The sequence below is a fragment of the Gavia stellata genome, chromosome Z (assembly GCF_030936135.1).
Source record: "Gavia stellata isolate bGavSte3 chromosome Z, bGavSte3.hap2, whole genome shotgun sequence".
In the NCBI taxonomy this organism is placed as follows: domain Eukaryota; kingdom Metazoa; phylum Chordata; class Aves; order Gaviiformes; family Gaviidae; genus Gavia; species Gavia stellata.
This window is the reverse complement of record NC_082637.1, coordinates 85,092,164-85,118,448: the sequence shown is the minus strand read 5'-3', so window position 1 is coordinate 85,118,448 and position 26,285 is coordinate 85,092,164.

Sequence of the window (26,285 nt, the reverse complement as noted above, 5' to 3'; positions counted from 1 at the left end):
TGCTTTATAGAGACCCACTGTTGTGTAATAGCACCAGTTACTCTTTCCCAAAGGACTAAAGGCAGAAGGGCGGCTTATGGGGTACAGAAAAAATGCTTAGTCAAGACAGGGTATTACACCCCAAGCCTGATCACAGTGTGGCAGATTTGCAAAATCCTTCCCCAAGACACCTAATGCCACCCATTCAGGGACAGCAGTGTTTTTTAACCACAGGAAGGTCTGTGGGTTGTGTTTGTCCCGTCAAGCTGGTGATACCTGCTAATGACAGTTATCTCTGGTATTCCTCCTTGGGGTTCACTGTACTGATATCAGTCACCTTGTTAACAAGGAAAAAGTAGTGTGAGAGATAAAGCTGGCTCCTTCTCTTCTGAAATGTGTGAAAAGGAAAATCATAAGAGGGTTTTTCTTCCCTAAATTAGTTGACTGCTTCTGTGCACCCTTTACATAGCCTCCTCAGGCTCACTCTGCCAGTGCCAGAGTCACAAAGCAAGCCCTAATAAACAAGAACACAGCATACTTCTTCATACTCACTCCAAGGCTCCCCCAAATCAGGTTGTCACTGCATGAAAGAGGAACCCCATCACACCTCATGACAAAACGATGAGGAAACAGGCCTATCCTCTTCGCAGCAGTCCTCAGAAATGCCGCAAGACTCATTTCTCCCAGCATGACAAAATGCAGATGAAATACCAGTGAAAACAGACTGTGCATCAGTGCTGAAGTATTCACACCTCATTGGAGAGCTAAATGGGGACAGTAAGCTAATCGTTGTGACACTGCATAACTCAGTTCATGGGGGAACCCAACAAAAAAATACAGAAATACAGTGTCTGAACCTTCATTTGCAGCCCACAGAAGGCTTCATGATTCTCTTCCAGACATAAGTGTTTACGGAGATTTCTTTTTGCATGTGATGTTTAGTATTGCTACAGCTCAACATCTTTATTTAGAAGGGATTTGGTAGATTTTATCCTCTAGCCATTTATACCAACCATGTTCTGTGAGGAGACGTGTGCTGCTCAGTCATACTGGCTCGCCACATAACACTGAAGTCTCCTGCTTCTTCCAGGAGGACATAGTTGACCTTACACAACCACACATGTTGGTGTGTCCTTCCATGTGACTAGCAATTCATCTTCTGCCAAGCCCACAACGATCACCAAGAACCACAGAATCACAGAATCACAGAATCACTAAGGTTGGAAAAGACCTGTAAGATCATCAAGTCCAACCATCAAACCAACCCCACCATGCCCACTAAACCATGTCCCACAATGCTTCCTCCACACGTTCCTTGAACACCTCCAGTGATGGTGACTCCACCACTTCCCTGGGCAGTCTATTCCAGTGTCTTACCACTCTCTCAGTAAAGAAATTTTTCGTAATACCAAGTCTAAACCTCCCCTGGCACAACTTGACGCCTTTTCCTCTTGTTCTGCCACTCATCACTTGGGAGAAGTGACCAACACCCACCTCCCCACAACCCCCTTTCAGGTAGTTGTAGAGAGCGATAAGGTCTCCCCTCAGCCTCCTCTTCTCCAGACTGAACAACCCCAGCTCCCTCAGCCGCTCCTCATCAGACTTGTGCTCCAGACCCCTCACCAGCTCCGTCGCCCTTCTCTGGACACGCTCCAGCACCTCAATGTCCTTCTCGGAGTGAGAAGCAGCAAATGACACGTTTTCCGCTGCTCAGGGAGGTGAGATCTAGCTCACAACTGGCTTCAGAGTAGACATCCCACCTGAAGGGCTGCCTGCAGATGAGAACATAACCAATCCACAATGGTGCAAAGAGCCCCAAAACAATTGCATGGTTTTGAGCCACCCCAGCCAGCAGCGTCCAGCTTCAGACAAATTCTTCTAGACGTAGATAACAACAGACAGTGCCTGGTTAGAGGTGCTTCAGCCCCGGGTGGAACGTGCTGCCCTCACTTGACCCTGTCCTGCTTGTACTTCTGCACAGGGTCGCCTGCTCCAAAAGCTTTTTGTGATGGGCCATAACCCACTGGTGCCTCATTTTCACGTAATGGTGGACCTGCGCTCAGTTTTCTATTCCATAAGCTTGGAGCATGAAGATAGCCAATGCTGGCTTTTCTTTTCAAGACTTTTAAAAGTGTGTGATGAGTTGTCAAAGTGGCAAATTTCCCTTTTCTTTCGCACTAATGTTATTCATGTTTCTAACCAAGAAAATGGCTGGAAATTTTCCTTTTTTTCCATCTTGTATGGTTGCCACTCCCTCGGACTCAAATGACTCAAACATTTTCTCTGTCTGCTGAACAATGATGATTTTGTGGTGAAAGTGCTGACATCGTCCTGCCCCTGGTAAGTTTTTGCTGCCCAGAAATTACTAATTCCCTGTGTACGATTCTGGAAAATTGCACAGGGTGCTTAGTTGTGTGTGCTGAAGATGTGTCTCAAAAATAACATTACTTAACCATCTCTCTGAGCTCACATGAGGTATTACAACACCTTTATTTGTGTCAAGGACTAAAAATGGAATTAAGAGCAAAGAACCATGAGTTTGAGCAATTCCACATCTTGCTATTATTTCTTTTTCCTCATTTCCATATATTTGTCTGACAGTATTTGCTGCACTATATCATGGTAAAGTTCTGAATCCTTATTTATTCCTTATTAAAAGAACTTGGATGTTTTGAGATCTCCAGATGAGAGGGACTGAAAAATCTCATTTAATAATTGGAAAGTATCACTGTTGCGTCATTTAGAGGCCGTTCTGGTCTTGAACCAATGGTATAACTGCTGTTATGCATTGGGATTTTTGATTAATTATGGCAGTAGCTCACCTGGATATAGCTTATATCTTCAAGTGCAGTACAGAAATGTTAAATATTAATAGCCATTTCTTCATAGGAGATTTTATGGAGACTAAGTTACAACAAGGTTTAAAATTCAGATCTTACTCTTCACTGCTCCAACCAACATAAAATAATGTTAAAATAAAATTGTGTGGCATCTATAACCTCCCTTTAAGGTATTTTCCTAGATTCTAAATTTTGTATACACCAGTTTTAAAACCCTTGCAGGCATTTTAAAGGTTTTCTCACCTTTCAGAATATCTCTCCACCCCTTGAAGGGGATGGAGTAACATGCCCTTTCTAAATCCCTTCACTTTTTCTTCCTTATTGCCTCCCAAAAAGCACCTTTCTGCTGCTCCTTACTGCCTCTCCCACCCTCCTTGCACATGCACCTGATACATGCTCAACTTTATTCAAATCCCTCCACAAAAGCCAACATCTCCTGCAGTCCTTAAGGGGATAACCATCTCAACGCTATTCTTTAATTCATAAAACAGCAAATTAGACCAAATGCACTTCAAACTGATTTTATAATCATCTTCCACTTCTTTGTTCTATCAGTCTTTCACTCGACCGCAGGTTCAGCAGAGCAAGGACCGTTGACTTTGCCGGGGGCCGAGCACCTCCCAGGCACAAGCATCCTGAAACACGGACAGCACCCTTGGTTTTAGGCACCATGCTGTTAAAAACAGCTAACCTGTCTGCAACCTGGTCTGCAGCAGATAACCCAAACCGCCCTCCGTTTGCAGCTACCAGGACACAGGGCTTCACCGTAACACCGGATACCGGATTATATCTGACATCTTTATTTCACTTGCAGAAACAACTACGCCACAGAGCTTATGTGAGTTAGTGGAGTATTTTGCACAAGCAGGTGTGGCAGAAGGCATAGTTAGGCACAGTGCCATTTTCTCTAGCAACAAAGGAGCCTCAGAGACTCATGTCCCAACCCTGTGCTCCACCTCACTGGGGTTGTGCTGATATCTGGTTTTTAACCCATGCTATACATTGGAAATCTTATTTCTTCTTTATGCCAGATTTAGGTAAGCTTCAGGAAAGATAGTATCTGCTTTGTCAGGTGACACTTAGCCTTGCAAAGGTAACCTGTAAACAACTTTTGGACAAACGTGAGGGGGTCTGTGCACTGTGATGCCTCCGAGCCAGCCCTCGCAGCTCCCCAGCTATCCCGCCAAAGCGTGGCCCGGGGCCAGAGCGGGCACGTGGATTTCACACACAGGGATACAAAGGACTCGGTTGTTCTCCCTCTGAAGCCAGTTGCACTTCCAGAAATAATTGCGCTGGGATTTCAGCAAGCTGGCTGCCTGCAGCTGGGAAGTCGCACCCTCCGTGCATCCCAAGCCAGCGGTACCCCGTCTCTGCGGGGCTGCTCCCGGCTCCAGTCACAGCGGCTTCAAGCCCTTTACTAAACAGAGTTCATCAAGAAGACCGCATCTCATTCCTCCATCGGCCAAAACAGTGTTAAAGAGCAAAGCAAAGAAAAATTTGGAGAAGGTGAGATAAGTGACAACCATCCCTTTCCCTGTTTCTGCGGAGCTGCCATCAGAAGTGCTGATGTTGTGTCATGGATACAGGACGTGCACGCAGGCTGAGACGCACTACTGAGCATCCCCCAGACAACTTGGAGGTTGGCAGGCCTTTTCTGGCCACCATTCTGGACTAAGTGCACGTGGCAGGATGGAAGACCGCGTCTTAAAGTCATAAAAGACGGCAAGTCAATGTTTTACTTTCATAACACATTTCATTTATTTTTTTTCCAGCACGGCCACATTCAGGTGTATCAGCACCCGGAACGAGAAATGCTATTCAGTGTGAGCTGTTTCCTAAAGGAAAAGTGCATGTGAGAATTCAGATTATTTTGTCTAGCGCAGCTGCTGCTTGTAGTGCAAAAGGAGAGCTGCAGCTGACGACGAGGTAACGTGGAGTGTGACACCTCTGCTGGCCCCCTCCAGGAGCACCGAGCCGGTCTGCGGCACACGATACCTTTCTTAATTGTTGATAGCGTACAATTAGGACAACCTAAGCCTCGTTTAATGTACTAAATTAAACTGAAACGCTTGGGTAGACTTTGTTGCTGTTGGAGCAGGAGGCTGCAGAGTGAGGTCTCATCAGCTGTGCAAAGCGGAGTCCCTCCTTGGTAGACCGTGGGGTTGGACTTCTGCTTGCTGCGTGCCGCCTTCATCATCATAACCTTCGGGCTTTTTGGGGGGGAAGTAAATGATATTCTGATTCGCCCCTCAACACAGATTCAAGGCTACAAGGAAAATGTACACCAGAGAGACACGTTCAAACCATAAATGACTGGCAAAGATGTCATCAATATCTTCATTACTTTGACCTTCTCACAGCCTACTTTGTAAATACTAGTAGCTCAGCAACTTAAATACTTGTACACCTTAAATATTTGCGTAATTTATAGTGAATGATTTCAGCCCCAGTTTTACAAAACCTTTTGAAGGAATGAAAAGTTGCAACATTTCCAACCCGAAGTATTTGTTTACAGCACAACAAAGAAGAAAAGAGGCAAAAAATATTACACAGAGAATAAAGATCTCCCTATTTATTCATCACATACTTTCCAGGGCTTTTTGCTTTTTAAATTTGTTCTAATATTATCAGAATTGATTTTTAGTCTCTCTGATCCCAGAGGAAATGTCTTCACTGAAGCTCTCGGTGGATAACTGTAATGAAGAATCAGCTTGCAGAGCTGTTACTATGGTGCTCTTAAGTGTAGAGCTTCTAAAAAATTAACTGATAAGAAAATTCCAATGCACTATATTTAGAAGTATTTCATTTCCTAGCTTTTGACATAAAATAATTTAACAAAGACTACATGGAAATTGTTTATTTTTTATTGCAGCGTGGTATCTCTTAAAACGTGGTTTTGTCGGCTTTTGAACAAACCCTGAATTTAGTAAAAAGCTTGCTTACAAAATTCTCCAGAAATAAAACGGGAAGCAAGAATTATACTGTTCATTTCTCTGGGTTTTGTTTTGGTTTGGTCTTGGTGTTGTTTTTGTCATCCTGAGAACCAAATCCCTTAGACTCTACTAGAAAATATTTATGTACAAAGAGCTCTACTTGAATGTTTACCTTTACTTTATACTCTAGAAAAGCATTTTAACAGGGGTGCTACTTTCTGACTCTCTTGGAAAAAGCCCAGGTCTATTTTTAGATGCCAGCGTCCTAAATTGTGTACTATGTCACACAGGGCAATGCAAGCAAAAACGGCAAATTCAGCTTCCTATTATTTTTGAGCACGAGCCAACACCAGCCCATTTCTGTAGGACAGCCCAGCTTAAAGCCCTCTGTAGTCACCACTGAAATCATTATGAGGAATATGGGATTATTTCAGGCACAACTGTATTTCACATACGCAGTTTATACCACCTGAAGAAGAGTGAGTGCAAAATAACTGAAAATAACACCAAAGCGCACATACACATTTGCAGAAATCTCTGTACTGTTATTACAAACCAGTTTACACTAACACTTTCATTTGAATCGTTCCTATTTAAAAAAGAAAAAAAAAAAAAAAAGGAAAAAAGCACCCCTCTCCACACTGCTTTATAACGAATTGCCTGCCAGCGCACAATTAATTTCCTGCAAACCTGCTCGGCGGTGCCTGCCCCACTTCGTGGCCATAAGGGCTGAGGGATTCATTGCCGCAATGGCTTTCTTGTACCACTTATAAATGAGGTAAAAGGCTTGACAATGACACTTTTTCAGTGTTGACCACCTGCACTTGTCTGCAACCACTTGAAACTCCACTCACGGCTCTGGCAACCACATTCCACCCCACTGATGTTTCATAAATGGCTCGCACAGCATCACAGGAACGGCCTCGACGCAGCGCAAGAAGGCGAATAGGAATGTGGCTACTTTTAATAATTAGAGAGATAAAGGTAATCTGGAAAAAAAAATATATATGCTACCATCCAAATTACACTTTTTGCATCTTCGCATTCGTGCACCTTTGCATCTTTGCAATATGTCTGGCAATAATTTTACCTTCGGTGGTTTCACAGAAAGAGGAGGGCTCATCATAAATAAAGATGAACTAATAGCAGTAAGGTTTTGCACTTCTGCAAAGGCTTTGTATTCTCAAAGTCATGTGGAAACAAAAGTTAACTGCATGACTTTGTACCATCCAAGTGAGGTAAGCACCAGCTCTGAGACAGGAGCGTCCTGTAAATAACTCCTGAAAGGCATCTGATTATGCGGTTAGGATAATACTACTTTCCTCCTCTGCAGAGACCTAGAAAACAAGTAATGAAAAGTCCTATACAGATCAATTATCAATTGATTCTATTACCACCATTACTATTACAATCTTATTGTGAATTATTAATCATTTCATGATGTTTTCCCTTCAATAACTTTTCAATAAGAGAACTGTACTGCCATTTGTACTTATGTAATTCTACTCTGCATGAGTAAAATGCACCTATTTTCCCCACTGCCTGCCCAGAAAGAGATGCGGTTGTTGGGGTGCGTCAGGGCAGTCAGTCAGGACTGCGGCCGCACACGTCCATGCCGTCTGCCGCAGAGCCGAGCGGATCGCTGGGGCCCCTGCTTCAGCCCTCTGCATGCTCTCAGTCTGGATAAAACAGTATTCTTGTGTTACAGAGCGTTTTTCACAGTTCAGAAACACTGACGCCGTCTGTGTGACCACCCCACTCTATATAGCCTATGCTACAAAGACCATACTGCATTTTCCAAGCTCACTCCCCATTTCTACTCACTAACCTAAAATATTGGGCCCTTTGAAAGGTCAGCTTTGACTAGCTATATTTTTTTGTGTCCAGTTTCTATTGCTTTACATAAAGAGAAGACATCAAGGACAGTTACTGGAATGTGGAAAATGTAGTGGAGTTATACAGTGGGGATTACTGTGAAGTTTCAAGGCTAACACTCTTTTATACATACATATATATATACACACATGCATATAGATGTTGACATGCACATATTTATTTTCTACCACTTTTTATTATTTTAGTTAAATATTTCTCTGCATTTAGTACCAGAGAAGAGAGGGAAGATGTTGACATGGCTCCTTCCAACTTTTGCTCAAGTTTTTAGCTCTTCTTACACTACAAGTTACCCAACTTACGCAGAACTGCTTGTAGTAAATATCATTAAGAGTGTAATCTCTTTAAAGGCTAGAACCCTAGAAGTTCTAGCCTTTGGGATGGAGAGTCAAGAATGCTGAAATCTACTGTTGATTTCCTCCTGAGTAAAGAGTGGTTATGTCATTTCACCTGTTTCCCTGCTATTTCACAGGGATGTTGTAAAAATTGAGGTTTTAATTTTGGAATCTCAGGAGAAAGGGAGGGGTACGAGTTTGTCAAGTGTTTTTGTGGTTATTGATGTAAATTGCAAGAAGCCTGAAAAACCAAATCTTTAACAAGGATTTTTCCTTCATTATTTTTCCACATTGTCTGATTATTGCAGGGAGTGATGAGATGTATATCCCAGTGGCTTTCTAAAGTAAAGCTTTGAGATGGTGCTTTTTCGGGGGGGGAAGACCAGTTACATAGGTTTATAAAAAAGATGAACCAAATTTTTTAGGCCAAGTTTTGTTTTTATTAAATGTAACTTTTGTTCCTGTAGGCATAAAGTATTCTGTGTGCCCCATACACTTTGCCATTCATTCCTCTGCTGGCCATGGAGACCTGGGGCACTAAGAGCAAATGCTCAGCTCATAATATCCATTTTTATGAAGATTTTTTTTTATTTATTGACCAAATAATGCTTCCCACACACACACTACAATAAGCCTGAAAGCTCTTACTAGAAAGTGGAAGATGGTTTTCTCCTGCTGGTTTTGAAGAAAGAAGATTTTTTGAAAGCCATTTTTGGATTAACCCTGTTTTCAGTGGCTGAGCAAGAGCCATTTTCTCTTTTTTTGTGCACCTCATTTTGTTCGCTTCGTTTCCCCTCTGAGGTCAACACCAGATCTGAGCCTACCCATGGGCAACGGAGTATCCCATCAGATCTGCCTCTGCCAAGGGAGCACAGTGATCCCAGATTCAAAATCTACTTTCCCTCAGCAGCCTGTTGGTTTTACGCTGTCTGAAGACTGCACATGATCTTGACGGGTTTTGATCAAGTGCAATTGCATAAAAACAGATGCCTATCCCCCACTTCAGGGGGCCGACCCCTTCGTCGGCAGCGTGCACAACTCCCATCACATCCAGAGAGAGGACAGACTCCCAAGCGTATAAGTTCATTGTCTGCTTCCTCCTCTTTGAAATATTACATTTTTAGAACCTTGGTTTTAAACATGCACTATAAATCTGACAGCGAGTGTTACTGAAGTCCCAACTCTAAATAAATAGTTTAAAATAAAAGTTGTATAAATACCCATCTGTGCCAACAATACAGTTTGAAAGGGAGCGCTGTAAACACAAAGTAAATTAAATGGGATCCACTTTTGCGGGGTGGATGGCTACTTAAACCAGTTATTATAGAGAAGATTTTGTTGTGTGGTGCGACAGCACGTACCCATGTGGCTAACCAAGAGCTGGTTGAAGAAACAAACCCCACCCATACCTAGGAGCAGAGCCACGACCAGACCACAATTCCTGCGAGGCATAAATTTAATTTGCTGAAAATGAAGCACAGGCACTGTCGCAGCTCATTAGCCAGCAGCAGACATATTGCAAGAGAAGAAAGTGGAATTTGGTGGATGGTCCAACTTCTACATGTGCTGTGAATAAAACAGACTATTGTTTTTTGATAAAGGAGTATTGTTTTGAATGTGCCGGGTAACTAAGTAAAGCCAGCAGAATTTTTTGGCCAAATATAGTCTCTTGCTCACTGCTAAAAATCCTAGCTTTTAAATTAGGAGCTGAAGTCATTGAAAAAAAAGTTTACATTCCTGCAGCCGGCTGCAGCAAAGCCAAACAAATGTTTGGCTTAATATTCATCTCTTTCATGAACCTTTCTTAAATGTCTAAGTCAGAAAATACCATTTCTGTTATTTAGTAATTTGATGCTTAAAACATTGGTTTTCTTCCCTTCTTACCTCCCCCCCCTCTTATTATTTTCTTTTAACTTGTTCAGAAAAGACCCAGTAGGGTCACTGCTGTGGTATTAGGCTATGTGAAGTATTTCATAACTTAAAGAAATCATGGTTTCAGCTTCTGGCACCAGCTCCAGTTGTAGGTCACAGTTACTAGCAGCATGTTTTTTGCTGGGTTTTTGTTTTTTGGGGGTTTTTTTGTCCTCTCCCAAACCACTGGAAAAGAGGAAAAGAAGGTGTTGTTTTTCACAGTAGCGAGCTGCAGTTGTGCTACAGGTCTAGAAACCTAGCAGAGCTTAGGAGACCTGACTGCAAAAAACAGCGAGAACTGCTACATTTCTTTAGGGCAATGCTGTGTGAACGACACACCATAAAATTATTAAAATGAGTAGAGTCTGAATTGTCTTCCACACCCTTTGATATATTTGGTGCTCACTGCTTTTAGCCACTCCAATAGGCCAACAAGGCTTTTTTGGTTCCAGGATCTGGGTTTGAACCAGCCAGCCCCATTCCTGCCCCAGCAGCAGTGCCAGGACCGAGGTGGAGGGAAGCAGCCCATGCCTTGTGCCTCCGGGAGACAACGGGAGTGTTTGGCCCCAGGAGACGTTTGGTCCCTGGTCTGGAGCTGCCACAACTGCTGTCCCTTGCTTCTCTCTTCTTCCCACCCACGGGTCGAGGGTATCACCCAGGAAGGCTAGTTTTTGGGTACATTTCTACCCAAGCAAATAAAAATCAATTTCTCTATTCACTATTTCATCTACTTTCTCGATTCACTATTTCACATCTCTATCACCTCCTTAATAGTTATTTCTTCTGCCAGTGTTTCCTGCAGAAACGAGCTGTGCTGGGAGATTCAGGTTCAACCCAACGAGGGTCACCAGTGCAAACACAAAGGCAAAACCAAGACCATGCCAGGATCCATCCACTGGGGTGCTGAGCACAGCTCCCCTAAACTGCCAGAAGTATGACTGCCATGTGGAGGAACAGATTAGCCAAAAGTAACCGACTCTTCGCCTTTTCACACTTCTTGGAAGCTGTATTAAGACAATATTCAGACCAACGTGTTGGTCATGCCTAACATAATGGGGTACAGAGTGCGTATTTGACTGGTGTCTACGCTTTCCCTCTTTCAAAACCGTACTGGGATGATGTGATTTTTGGGTAACAGGTACCTCTGAGCATGGAGCAATGGAGTGGAGAGGGAATAGAGAAGGTGGCTGTACAAGACCTGGCCTGCTGGTAGGGTCCAGTTGAGTAGGGCACACAGGGATTGTCCCAGAGGATTAACTGGGCCATGGCAGAAGGCAGACTTGTTTTCTAAGAATTAACAGGCAGGCACAGTCAGAGCAGAATTGTCTTTTTCCAGCTTTTTTTGGCTTTTTCTGCACAGTGGTGTGGCCACAAACACACCGTAACTCAAACGGGTGGGCTGCAAGTACAGTCCCTCGGATCCCATCTCTCCTCCCCTTGCCCGTTGCGAGAGGGGATAACTTGTCTTCTCATGCCTATTGATTAATTTGTCTGTGTTACTGATTAAGATGCACAAGCATGATGTGCTCTTACAGCGCTCATTATCATGTTAATAACACAGGAATTCTTTTAATTTTTATTTTTCCCACATATTTGCTAAGAGGTGCCTTAGCTAGATGTGCATTGTAAGGAGGGAAACCTAATTCAGCAGGGAAACCTACTACCTGAAGAGTGTAAAGTTGGGATACCATTTTATTTACATGCAAAGTGTACATTTGACTTAATTTTGTTTCCATTCCTCCCAGCTTACTTCCCTTTTCAAGATGCAGGAACTACAAAAATATATCTGAAAATAATGTTTAAAAATCCCACGTTGCAAGCTTATGTCTTCTAAAGCACCTTTTACCCCAGATTTGGCATGTGTGTTGCGAAGCCCCCCTTGCCTCACGTGCTTGATGGCCAGCTTTGAAGTCTTGAACCTCTCAGGTTTTGAAGATGTCCCTTAACATATTAAAGTTTAGGTGGTTTTAATGGAAATAGTTTAAGATATAAAGACAAGCATCTGCATAAAACATTTTAAAATCACAATTTTTAATAGATGCCACGTAAAAGTTACCACACACATTGAGTAGTTGAATTTTATTCTGCTGTAGGTAATACAATTTATTTTTTTCTGCCTCTTTAATTTCATTTCTAGAAGGTAGGATACATTTTAACACTCAGTATTTCCCCCTCTTCGATTCTTGAATGATACAAGAAGTTGCTAATCACAGCTTTGGCTGAGAACCACATTGAGGATAAAAAGTCTTCCTTCCAATCATATACACCGCTAATCAAAGAAAACAAAATACTTAATTTCTTGAATTATTTTAACTGACATAATATAATAATAAGCCTAAAGCCTATCCTAATCAGTGTTGCCAGCACTTGCAATTTTATCACCAGTCACAGGATATTTGGTGGTTTCTATAAAATCTTCACTCTTTTTCTCAGGCAATTAGATCCAGCATTTTTAAGTCTCAGTCCCTTATAACTATTCAAAAAAATCATGAGTCCTAACAAGTGAAAAACTAGAAGACAAATGAAAAAATGATGAATGGAAGGAATGAAACACTGACATTCCTGGTTTTGGCTTGCACGTGATAGGGTTTCTCTCTCTTTTGAGGATCTGATTCACAATTTCTGAAAAACCAGGGATTTCAGTGCTGCTGATTTAATAATATTTCACTGGGTTCCAGTCACCTTTCCTTTTTTTTTTTCCTTTTATTTTCCCTCTTTTTTCCTTCTCTCCCCCACTGCCCACCCCATTTCCAGGACCAGCACTGGAGCTTCCCCGCTATTCCTGGAATGTGTGCTAAAGCCCCAGTGAAAGACACCAAGGTCTTAAAAGCTCAAGTCTTCTCCGATTACAAGTAACACCAGGATAACACCAAATGCTGGCTGTGCCACCCACGGCCACTGTCATCCATCTCAAACTTTCGCTTAACAGCTGATCTCCGACAGACAATGGAAAATTTGGAGGTTTTAAAAAAAAAAAAAAAAAAAAACAACCAACCCACTGTTAAAAAGAGCAAACAAATTGATAGTGACATGGATCACTCATGTTGACTTAATGGATTGCCCTAGTTCTTCAGCATGGATGACTTTATGGCCGCTGCTATCCCAGCATAACCATTGCTGATCATGCTGCTGTGCACTTTAAGAAAAGTAGGACTTCAGAAGGAAGTGTGGTGGAAATTTCCAAAATATAGACAGCCTGTTTGGATAAAGACAGGCTTTTTATACTTAATTGCTAGGCCTGGGAAGCTTGGCTGCCCTGACCACTGGCTCTGTCTGGGTACACTCGGATGGATTCACGCTGGTGGGATCCCCCGTGAATAGGGGCGTTCCCTTCCCCCAGCATCACTTGCTTCTTTCTTCTTGCTGTACGAGGCAGACTATTGAAAGGGAAAAATATTTCCATCAGCTTTGTTGCTAACACTTCTGGTTTTCCTAGATCCGGGTGAGGAATGATTTTGTTGTCCTTTGAGGCAGCTGGGACAAAAGAGAATCAGCAAAATCAACACATCTCCTGTCAGTTAAAAAATGAGCTCTATTAAATATTTAGGTACTCTTCGAGTGTTGTCTGAAAAAATAATTTCTGTGGCATAACCAGGGCTTGTCTTAAAGGTTTTGCAGAGAGAAAGGACCTTCATCCATCAGCAATTAGATACGGCAGTAGACAGACTCCTGAAGGTTGTGGCATATTTGCATGTAAAGGAGGTTTCCGAACTGTATTGAAATTAATCGTGTATTTCCAAACACGCTTGAGCTTTTTCATGAAGACACCAGAGTAGGTAACACGGTTGCAAGGTTTTAACATATAACAGCTCTGGGTTATCTAAAAATAGATCGTCAGATTCTATTTTTAGCAACGGTGGTATAAATCTGATGAAAACCTCACTAGCTTCAGAGTAGTTGCCTTGTATTTACATGTGAATTAAAGATGTCAAATCAGTCTCTGTTTTACTGCTGCACACCACTAAATGCAAATCTCTGATTCTGCAAACAAAAGCTGTACTAATGCATACGACTGGAAATGTCCACATTAATTCTGTGTAACAGCCGTCGAGCGAGAGTTAGTATTCTCAGGTAGAAAAAGGCTGTGAGTGTTTTTTACTACCAGTCTGTTTTAATACCAGCTTGTGGATTGGGACAGCTGAAACAGCAATCGCTCAGAATGTTTTTTAAGCCACGATTTTTTGGTTACCTCACTTATCACCATGTCAGAATATTTTTTTCAGCAAATTAGAAACTGACTTTTTCCTTATGTACTTTTCAAGTATTCCAAAGATTCATTCACAATGCCAATCTGCAGTAAAATCCAACGTAATGTAAATCCCTCTCTGATACTGCTTTTCCTTTCTCATTCTGGATAGAGATATCAATGCAATGAAAAATAAATGATTTTGAATGGCATCAGTGGAGAAATTGGTATCACGGATGGACTTTAAAAGTCAGATCATCTTGCCAATAGCTAAATAAAGTATTTCCTAAGTTGGATTTTGGCTACACAACTTTGAATGTTTGAACATTTTTTATTTTAATAAGGAGAGCGTTTTAAAGCGCTGAAACCGGGGATAAGGTAACATTATCCTCTTGGCACATTTAATAATATGTACTAACGCAGCCCGTATTTCCAACCCCTCTTCTCTGTCTAGCATTAATGCTGCAAATTGATGTATTTTTCTGAACAGCAAGCCCAAGCAGTAATGCGGTCATGGGAAACTGGAACAAATGACCACTTGCTCTGGAAAGCAGCACACTGCGAGTTTGAAGTCCTTCGTGTTTACATAGTGGCTTGACTCTCAGCAACAGGTCATAGCCACAGAAACAAGAGCTGCCTGAAATATCGTGTAGGGCCTGTAAACCCAGGAATGTGCTGTGTGCTGCCAGCAGTGCCCTATAGGATCTCAAGCAGCCTGTCTTCCCCAGACCTAGGAGGATTGCAGACATTTCTGACCAGACCTGTTGGGCTAAGGTGACTTTGACAGAAGTCAGCTCATTAAGCTAACAGTGAAGCTTGTCTTTAAGTCTTTCAACTGCTAAATATGGTTGTAACTCCAAGACAAAGATGTTGCTCACAACAGAGAGCACCACTAACAGCGTTTCCAATGTAAGAACTAATTAAAAATTAATGCATTTTGTTTTGATGGGGTTTTTGGAAAGAAAAAAAAAAAACGCAAACCTCAACTAAGTTGGTTCTTAAGTAACACAAGATACCAGTCTGTGTTTCCTCTCCAAATGGAAAGACAAAAATCCACCAAGTTGTATTCAATGAGTTATAGTATGCATAACTGATTCAAAGACGGGGTAGTCTTTTCTCAGTAGCTTACACCATGGGAATGAGTATTTTGAGGGAGGTGTTATATGGAGTCTTTGAACTAAAAATCCCCTTTTCTAGACTTCCCACGTACCTTTCTCTCCTGTTTAGAAAGCAAAAGGATGACAGGCAATTCAGCAGTGTCATGGAGAGCGATTCCTTTACGGTAAGTGTACCCCCAACACGGCATCACTGCAGGGCTGATTTAGCCAACCAGCTCATGCATCCCTATGGCTGGTTCCCAAAACCCCCACCAGAAACCTCGTCAATGGCCTCAAAACCAGGTCTCGGCTGATTTGCAAAGCATCCTTTCTAGTTTCATGGTTGCTCCTCGGCATCTCAGCAGATACATTTTACTGTAGATAGATGTTTCTACCTTCTCAACTCACACATAACTCTGACTTGTTATGGTTAGCTATCAATTGGCATTTCCAAAAGCACCCATCTCCACCCACCCACCAAGTAGTCCAGGATAGCAGGGTACCTATTACACAAGCCAAACCAGTCAATCTGTTCAAGGGTGTGAAATTCTGAGCTGGCACTGACTAGTAGCAAAGAATTATTCAGAAGCACCACAGTGTACACATTTTAAAATACATTTAACTTCTCAGTTCTTAGACTGCCTGTAAACTCTTCAAGTTGCAGAGGCTACACTGGGATGTAATTAAATAACAAGGCTGCTGTCTATAATTATAATGACTCTTTTAAATGTTTTCATTTAAAGGCGTAAATGTGGTGGCCTTAAAACAACCGGCAATAGTGTGCATGGCTTGATTTCAAATTCCTATACTTACACGAGCAGAGACCAGGAGACACAAGGAATCTTGCCACTCTTTTTGTGCCAGATGAAGACTGTCCAATCTCATTTCCATAATAAAATCAAAAAGGCACATTAAGTTGCTTTCCATACTTGGGATTGCAAGAGCAAACTAAATGCCAAGGGCCAGTCCTGAACATGCCTATCTTCTTCAGTAATGTAATTGAAGGAAGCAGTGCTCCTGATGCACGGGAACTACTTTTGCTGACACGTGTGTTTGAAGCACTGGGCCATTAGGGTTTAGTTCTTGGCTTTCCAAACTCTGCCTGATCCTTTCAGAAAAAAGGCTTTAACAAAGTACTTTCAAACGGTGGATGCCACCCCAGTTTTCTATCAAACAGCTGATTATCTTAAATGAAAATAAATAGCATTGCCATGCAAAAATGCAGGTTTTGCTGCTGCTAAAGAACCCTTTTTTCCCTATCGAGTGCTACCTACCACAGTTCACAGTATACTTTTTAGATTTAACAGACAGGCTAAATTGCATTCTCATTAACAAAATGCATTAGGCTACAGACTAATAAAAACACCTTACTTTGGGCCAGCAAAGCTTCCATTAAAACTAAAGGATATTTGTGTTGCAGAGCCATAAAATATGCTCTTTGCACAGGATTCTTTCAAACCACAGTCTAGTGAAATGCATGGATATCGTTCCATTGGCTTTAGTGACTTTTACATCAGGCACTAAGACAGTGCTTGCATTACATCTTCTTAATGGAGATTCACAGGGGAAGAAAAAAAAAAGAGTTATTATAAATGGAGATGTTCTGAAGGGTTTTTTACCTATGCTAAAAAATTAGTGAGTGGAAAGTAGGTTCAGCATGATGTGTAATTCTTTATCTTAACCCAAATCAGCAGTGTTAAGTCTGATTCTCCATAGTTTTGTCGAAGTCGCCCAAAGATTTGAAATCTTAAGTGAGGGCACAAGGTCCTAAATTGCCAACAAAGACAAATTTGTAGCATGCCATTTTTAACAAAGAAAAAAGTCATTATCAAACCTTTCAGACAATTTAAATAAAAAATCATTTCCATTTCAATTAGTAGTATTTCCATTCTTTGTCAGGCAAGACTTTGAAGGCAGATAATGCTAAATTTCCCTGCCAAAACTGGGTGCGCTGGGACCCACCACTCCACGTCAAGCTCTGCGTACGAGTAACGATGATGGAACGTAACAGCAGCACTCAGGACAAAGCACATCATCAGTGCACACTCTGATCCCCAGCTGCAGAATGAATACAACAGTGTAAAAGGCTAGACAGGTCTTGAAGCCTCAGAAAATGTCTGTTCTAACTTGCCACACTTGGGGGGAAAAAAGGGAGTTAAAAATACATGTAATAACCCTTTCTGAGGTCGCAGGCAGATGATTAAAGTTCAGTCTTCCACCATAATCCTTCTGGTACTTATTATCCACTCGTCTATTAACTCGTAAAAACACTCTGTGTTGTTGCTGTTACTTCAGGCATCTGTAGGGCACTTTGCTGTTTGCTGCTAAAGAACGATTTACATAGATCGGGGAAGTACCAAATAACTGCACGAAAGGCAAAACACATGCTCTGTGATATTGAACGCCACCAGCTCTGCTGCCCACAGCAGGGGCCAGTATCAGATGTAGTGAAGAGCCAAGAGATTCAGCAAAGGTCAAGAGGCTCAGTACCGCATTTTCCTTAATCTTCCATTAGCTGGAAGTCAGCTAAATGACTTGTCTCTGGTTCTAAAACGGTCTGAATTCTGGCTTGGATGTATTTCCCTGAAACCGTGCACCGGAGCCAAGATGGTGTCATTGAAATTATCCTCTACACCGTCATTATTAGTGCCGTTCCTGGGGCTGAAGAGTTTTTTCCTAACAAAGCTGATACAGCAGGGCATAGGTGGATAGATTGTCTGAAAAACAGCCCGAGGCGATGGGGGGGTGGCTGGGCTTGCGAGGCACACAGCAGCCTTTTTGCCACCGCCAGCCCCCGGCCAGAGGGGAGTCGCAGCATCCGTGCCGTCGCCGCTCGGGGACCAGCCGTACCAAAGAGGGACAGCCGGGCAGGAGTGGAGAGGTGACCTCTCCTCCCTTCACATCAGCCAGCAAAAATGGGGTATAGGCACATTTCTTTCCCAAAAAGTCCTATGTCACACTCCCCCCTGCCTTTAAGCAGATGGACTTGGACGTCCCGGTACGGAGCCTGGAGTTGCCACGGCTCTGATGAACACCATCATCAGGGGGTATAATTTGGCAGCACCCTGTGCTCTGCAGCTCTGCCCCAAAACCCTCCTCCGAGCATCCCGGCGGGGCTGGAAGCATCCCGTGCCCCTCAAACACAGACCTTCCCGCACAGTCCAAAGCACAGATGTGTTTTTACCACCTCCCAGGAGACGCGTTGTAGACTAAAGCGCAGCCAGCTTCAGCGCCGGCGCTCTCTCCCATCGCAGCCAAGGAGCGTCGTCTTTTTCTGAGCACCATCAAGATATTTAGAGGACCTGGCACCAGCAAAGCCTACCCATTGTACTAGGCTGTGTAATAGGTCTGGAATCACTTTATAAATCTGGAGAGCAGCATGTGAAAATGAGGATACTTGAGGAAGAAAGCTTCCGAAGACCTTCTTGTGAATAAGCTCCCTTTTCAAGTACAATTAGATTTCTGAGGCAGCAGAGCACCAATTAATTATGCAACTACCTAAATAAAGACAGATAAAACAAATATACCAAACACACACAACACTCATGTTTTCTCTACAAAACTTGTATTTTTTAATATTTGGTTTCTAATTCATATATTTTACTTTATCACAGCCACAATTCTTCAGATGGAGGGCAGATATATTCTTCAAGGACTTTCCGTAGTAAATAATTTTCAGATATGGGTCACAACTGGGTTATTTCAAGATTTAAATTAACCAAGCAAGAGAAAGAGAATCTTGAAGCTTTGCCTAAAACTTGATACTTTCAAGCTTCTAAAGAATTTGGGAGAACAAGCCTCACATCCAGCTTCCTCTTAAAAATACAAAGGAATTTTTTAGCAATTACCTTGTTATTTTCGCTACCAGCACATACATACAAATGCGTGTTATTGTTCTGCAGAAAGCATTTTCTTACACCCCTACCAAACCATCTGCTCCTTCATCCTGAAAGCCTCCTGCAATTTCCCTGATCACTTCAGGAAAGATGAGGAGTCCAGGGCTCTCAAAATCCATACAGTAGTGGATCAATATATGACATGTCTGCAAGACAGTGATTTAGTGGTCACATAATGAATTGATTTTTGACACTTAACCCGAATCTAGTTTATCAGTGTTTTAAATATTCCTGGAATGTGCGCAAAACTTTTCTTCATTGTGCAAAAGAACATCCTCAGATCATCCTTTTTTCCACATTGGACAATGCAATTAGCGGCTGCTAAGTCTGAAAAATCCCACCTTTCCCAATAATTTTTTAAATAATCATTATTAAGTCCATATTGTTCAAACATATATGTAAAGGGAGTGCTGTTCCACAGGAGGTGCTTATTCTGGCCTCATTTTTCTTGGGTGGATACCACTGAGTGGAAACAATATTTTCTGGAAATAGGTTTATAAACATGTCTTCATTAAATCGTGTAATATACCTGACGGACAGTCCATATCTGATAAAAGATCAGAGCTTGGTTGTCCTATACATTTGTAATTGGTACGACAGTCATGCTGCAAAGATTTAGGCTGTCTTTAAGCCTGCCTTAATTGTGCGTCTGTGTGCGTTTGTTTGTGTGCAGGGTAGGAAGAAGGGGCACAAAATTAGTTGACTAATTTCAATTATTTACCGGGTGTGCATTGCATGGTCTGTGTGGAGAAAATCCTAAAATGTAGTTCAAAATATGTCATATGTTTTCCACACTTACCATTAAGCCTTAAAGTAAAAGCAGCACTGATGGGAAAGTGTACCGGCTGTAGAAATGCATGATAAGCTTAACTGCACAAGTCCTAAAGCACTCGAACGTAGGAAAGGGGGGTCATGGAGAGTGTCTACATGGCACGGCCAGGTAGACACACTCAGCAGTGGCACATTACTCCTAAACTTCAGGAGCTATTGCTCCTCAGCTCCTGAAGGCTGAGGGGGGAGAATGACCTGAAGCTGCTCACTTAATGGATGACCCATCACCAGAAACGTTCAAAGCCAGGTTGGACGGGGCTTTGAGCAACCCTATCTAGTGAAAGGTGTCCCTGCACATGGCAGGGAGGTTGGACTGGATGATCTTCAGAGTTCCCTTCCAACCCAAACCATGCTATGATTCTATGAATTGACAGCAGGAAGAAATAATCCTGATTGATGCTTGGATCCTTCTTGTCTGGTTCCTGCCTGGTCGTATGTTGTACACTTTAAGACATGAAGAAAGCTATCCCGACTTGCTGGACAGTCATAGTACTGGTGGCCATCAGCAGGGTAGGCTTCATCGGTTCTAAACAGGAACTGTCACGAGATGTCCATCTCTTGCCACCGACCACGAAAGGAACTCAAATGACAAGCTTAGATTCAAAACTTCATCTGGTGAGAAGAATCCCACCCACTGGGCTCAAACTGCCAGCAGTGGCCTGGCTCCTTTTCCACTGTCCCTTTGCCTTCTGCCAGTGGAAATGAACAGTAGAGGCGGAACATCTAAGCAAGCCTTGTGCAGACATCTCTAGGGACTTCTCTCCTTCACTCTGTATTGCAGAGTATGGGTTCATCCAAAACATGTTAAGAGATTTGTCCCAAAGCTTGGGAAACCTAGCTTATCCAGTGTACAGAAAGCAGAAAATCAAAGGGAAGTCTGGCTCTTTCAGCTATATGTTGTGGACAGAAATTCTTGACTGTTTTGTCTTTCACTATTTTCAGGTATGGCCAGAAAATAAATCTCCTTTTTTTCTTCGCACACTTTTTCTCCATTATTGAGTGCTATCAATGTTATGTCTGCTAGCCGCTTGGCCCTGAGTATTGAGAAAGGTAAAGACCATGATAATACTGAAATTGAACGAAGAAAAGGTGTTGGTTGACTCTGGTAGAGCAGAGATCTGGAGGAGAGCTGTGTCTGGACAAGGCTGCTTACAGGATCAGGGCCTTATTTATCGTAATGTACGTTTGTATCTACAGTTGCTGTGTGTCAATCTTCAGTCCTCATCTTCCTGGTGGTATTCTGGCATAACATTTTGAGGGAGAACAAAACAAGGTCGTGAGCCAAAGCTCACTCGTATTGCTGGAAAGGGGACAGTGACCCAGGTGGACTTCATGTCATGGCACTTGAAGCTATTGAGAGAAGGCAGCCAAGAAAATTTTGTGTAGAACTTCAGTTCTTTAAAATGTTTAATTGACAATCAAAGGGAAACAATGCATTTAAAGGCTACTGCAATTACATCTACTTACATTTTTGTTCCATAAACAACATTTTGTTAACTTTCCAAATTATGCAGTGTTGCTTTGACCTATTTTTCTAGATGCCTGAAAGGATAACAAAGGATCTGAAAGGCAGTAATTTTGCACTTAAAGTTTGAACCTTGACTGCATTTATTTTTAGTATATAATGTAAAGGATGCTTAAAGAAAGGGAAAAAAGTAAACCTAGGTCAGGAATGAAAAAGTATTGTTTTGGGAAAGGCAACAAGCTCTTTTGTTTTAGTTTATTGCTCATCTTTTACTTTTTCAAGCTGCATTATTGCTTTTTCAAACCAATCATCATGTAATAGCATTTACAGTCTGACCAACAAAAGCTGTTATTCGTGCTAGAATTAGTGGGATTTCGTAGGCTCTTTAGATCTCACGAATGCTCTAACTGTAACAATGAAAGTACACGCTTATTAAAGACTCCAGGTTAACATAAAATGAAATAATTACAATTCCTTTTCAGACCCTTCTGGCTTTCTTCCTAAAGCTTGTATCACCAGGCTGAAGATTATCTGGATATTCTTTTGCTAGCCACTTGAGAAATATTTGGGATTCAGGAGACGATTCAGGAGACAGAAGACATGCTGAAGTTCTTGGAAACTATGTGTCAGCCTCGGCGGCTCCAAGTGGAAAAAAGGGCTGCAGAGAAATCCGACCAACACCAAGCAACTGTTCTGAAGAATGCGGCTTAAGGTTTTCAAAGGGGAGTCAGCCTGCTAATGCACGCAGCTGTAGTGGAGGAACACACAAAAGCAGAGAGCAGACGGGTACAGGGAGAAGCACTCCCGTTTCATCAATTCTGCATGAAAGATTTTCCTTCGTGATACATCCAGATTGAAATGTGCTTCACTCTAATTGACCTTAAAGAACAACCACTGATAGAAAGATTTACTAGCTGATAATTACAGCCCTTCATTTATGAGATTTGGGGTTTCAACCAGAGAGCCTGAGAACGAAATATGAATCAAGCTGCTACTCTCCAACTCCAGAGTTATCGGGGTACGAATCTTTATCTGAGTCTGCAGGAGGGAAGAAGTGTATTGTCACCTTGAATTTCACAAGGTGACATAAAAATGAACACATCTTCCTGCAATACAGCTTTTATTACAGCACCCAATTTTACCCTGATACGCAAAATGCAAAACTAGTATTGGTTTCTGTTAAGAGCAAAGCCCTGTTTGTTACACTTGCTATAACTTTTATTTTAAACTTGGTAATTATAGGAGGCACAGGTGGTGCTGCCCATAGCTAAGGCTGCCCATGATTTCCCGTAACAAGATTCTTTTTTATAAAGATGTTTACATTATAGCATCAAGTCTTAAAACAAAGGGAAAAACCAGAATTAAGGTTGGGAGTGCGTGTGCTTCCCCCCTTCATTGCACGTATTATGTCATGCTCTTTGAATGCCTTATCATAACCCTCTTTTTCTATCAGACCCCGGCCTCATTCAGTGCAGAGAGTGGACCATTTTCTGGGCTCAAATTGGGCTTGTTTAGTGAAGAAGACTTTTGTCCAAGACATTTGTTTCAGAATTTGGTTGGAGAACAGGGAACGTGTCACTGGCTTGCAAGAAGAGAAAGGATGGTTTCGTAATTAAAGACTATCGAATGCTGCCCTTTAGTACCACACTCTGTCACTGTACGAGCTTGTCAGAAAAGCCATTAACAGATAGCTTCAGTTCACAGATTTTCCCGTATCATCTCACAGAGGCACAGACCCATCTATGATATTCGAAGATGTGCAAAGCATCACACTGAATGTTTGGGGAAAAGCACAGCTGGCCACCCTGAGCCAACCCAAAATCTGCACCCTCCACCCCCTCAGGCTTTTGTCAGAAACCCAGGCTTTTCAAAAGAGTTTGAAGTAGATACAAAGTGGAAATCTGAGCATGTTTAGACTAACAAAGTCTGCACTAATTTATATGAGAAAATCCCCATGGGTTTGTTATAAGATTATGTTGTTGAAATTGGCTTCTTCCCACTATTTCCACACCCAGACATGACAACAAAACTGCTGAGTCCCATGGCTTTGACATCTTACATAAAGAATTCAGGGTCAATAGGATGGAAGATATGACTGTGCTAAGTCAGGCCCGTTTCCCTTGACAAAGTTTTGGCTAAAGAACTGAGTTTTCCACTCCTTTCATCTAATTGATAGTGGGGAAAAAAAATACGGAAAAGATGACTGATGTTCTAGGTAGGGCACATGCATCGATTTTCATGTATAAATATGAAATATTCTCAGAACAAAAGACAATATAGATTATTTGTCCAAATTAAACTCAACATAAGGTAGACATAAATTGCAGTGGTAAGTGGCACTAGAGGAATGGTGATAATTCACTACTGCACCACTTTACAAAAGTATATCATGCTTTAGACCGCTGTCTAGACAAATCTCTTCTTACAAAGATACTTCAGTAATCTCCTTGGAAGTACATCATCTAAACCAAGTAATATCAATTCGAGTTACAAATACGAGCTGTTCTTATCTAGAACTTAAGGTCAGTAGCAGATGTTACAAATTCCTACAGACGCATGCCCAAAGAGAAGGATTTTTTTTTTTTTTTTAATGGCAGAAATCTGCTAGCTATTCTTGCCTTATCTGCAACAGCTGAGCAATCTTTCAGTGCCATGAGGAGATTGAAAACTTGGCTCATATCTAGCATGGACAAGCTTGCCTTAATCACATTGCTCTTTTACATGTGCACAAGGACATCAACATTGACAGTGCTACAGTAAAGCAGCCATTTGCTGAAAACAACTGTCAACATTGTCAAGTTTTTTGGAACCTTTTATAATGTGATTTGCGTGACAAAGCTTGTATAATTCTGTTTATCAGCTGCAGTTACAAATTTCCGTAAGGGGGATATACGGAGAAACATACTGGAGCTGGATTTTCTATTACCAGCTCCTACCTGACACTCTAAAGTAAATGGATTAGAAAACATTAGAAGATAAATGAACTGCAACAGCCAGAGCTTCCAGTCCCACTTAAACCAATTCTCAGAGTTTTCACAAAAAGTTGCAAAAGCTGAAGTAAAAAGATTTTGTCTTTCATTTAAAAGTCAGGCTTTTTCTAAATTCTTCATGCATTTTTCTTTCTATACTAATCTTGCCACTGAACCTGTAAAGACACGCTTGAAAACAGGAATCGTAATTAAATTATGTGTGGTGCTAATTGATACCTGGGATTTCTTAAAAGCTGATGTGAGAGGCTCAGAATAGGGGTAGAATAGGTGAATACTACAAATAGGTAAATAGGTAAATACTATACGGTAAAATGATGCATAGGGTGGGAGAGAAACCTTATTTAGGATTAGATTAATTTAGACTCGGGACTGGTGCCTAACCTGTGCCTACACCAGCTATTGGCAGTGCTCAGCTCTTCCAGCACATCTCAAGACCAGTCTCTCAGCACCCGCCACTCTTCAAGTTACTGGACCACTAACACAAATCTGCAAATGGCTCTTGGCATCCTTGGCACCACGACACTTTCAGCTTGTTATATTCAGCCCTCATCCCTTCCTAGGTATAAGTATTTTAAGAAATCATAAAATCTAACAGTATTAAACAGTCAGCATTTTGTTAATAACAATCCGAAAGTGTATGAAGTTTTCTGCAACCAAATTTCAGGCTTAGTGCTGTTTCTGATTACCCGAAGTCCTAACCCCTCCAGTTTGCCTTACAGAAGTGTTTTTTCTCCCTTTCAATCAACCATTCTTCCTACTGAGCCACAAAATAGCTTGTAAAGAATAACCGGGCACACGTTTGCCCAAACAGATCCTGCCTCGCATCGCAGATACGTTACGAGGACAGCTTTGCATTTACTCCTGCGGTTCTTTTCAGGCTGTGCATTAATGCTGCGGGAGCTACCAGCCCCTGAACTCCTGCGCCGTCCCCGTGGAATGCTAGTGAGAGACTGGTGCTCTAAGCGATGCCGTTAACAACAAACTTGCTCTATATCATCTTCATCGCCATTTCTAAAGATGCATTTTGTCTATGTATCAGCCATAGCCCTGTTGACTCTCCGAGCTGTTCCAATTGATTTTTCTAACACGTACTTGCAATGCCTGGGAGATATCTCGCCACAAGCCGTACAATTACTGGTATTTATCTTGAATTAAAGAGGAGGGGGGGAGGAACGGAGGGGAAGGAGAGATTGTGGGCACAGTACACATTAGGCCCGGAGAGTTTCATAACTCCCAAGAGAATGTAGTGCACACTGTCAAAGTGAATGGTGTCTCACAGTTAATTTGGTTGGTGGCCAGGGGCTACAAATAATTCTCTCGCCCACAGCCAAGGTTACTCAGCTGTATAATATGGATGAAAGCCACAGCTTCTGCAAAGACTCAGAGCCATGGATATGGTTTTGCCACGCAGGGGAAGCGTTAAGTTATACAGGGTTGTAGAGGTGTTGCTCTGATCTTACACTGTAATGCATTTCTAATTGTTCCTAAAGTTTAGGAAGAATAAAACAGTTAATCTTCATGATGACAAAAGGAAGCCGGAAAATAAAGTGACACACTTGAATGAACTGTGAGGAAATAAAGTGCACAACATGTGATAATGCCATGACTCTGTGTTACTGCACATTTCTGGGCTGAAAAGATATGGCTTGATGGGTAATTTGTCATGCTGTGCAATAGAGAACAACAGTAAAGAGACTTCAGACAGAAGAAAATTACACAAATAGTAGGGTGGAAAGGTATAATTGAAGATGGCAAAAGACTGAAAGACAGACATTTAAAATTACTGTACTGACCTACTAAATGCACTTGGGCGTGGAATCCTGGCCCCACAAGAAGAGGCATTAAACGACTGCAGGCTGTGACTCTACTACAGGATAATGCCAATCTTACGGAGCTCTTAGAGGATAAAAAAAACATCCAGTGTTAGCT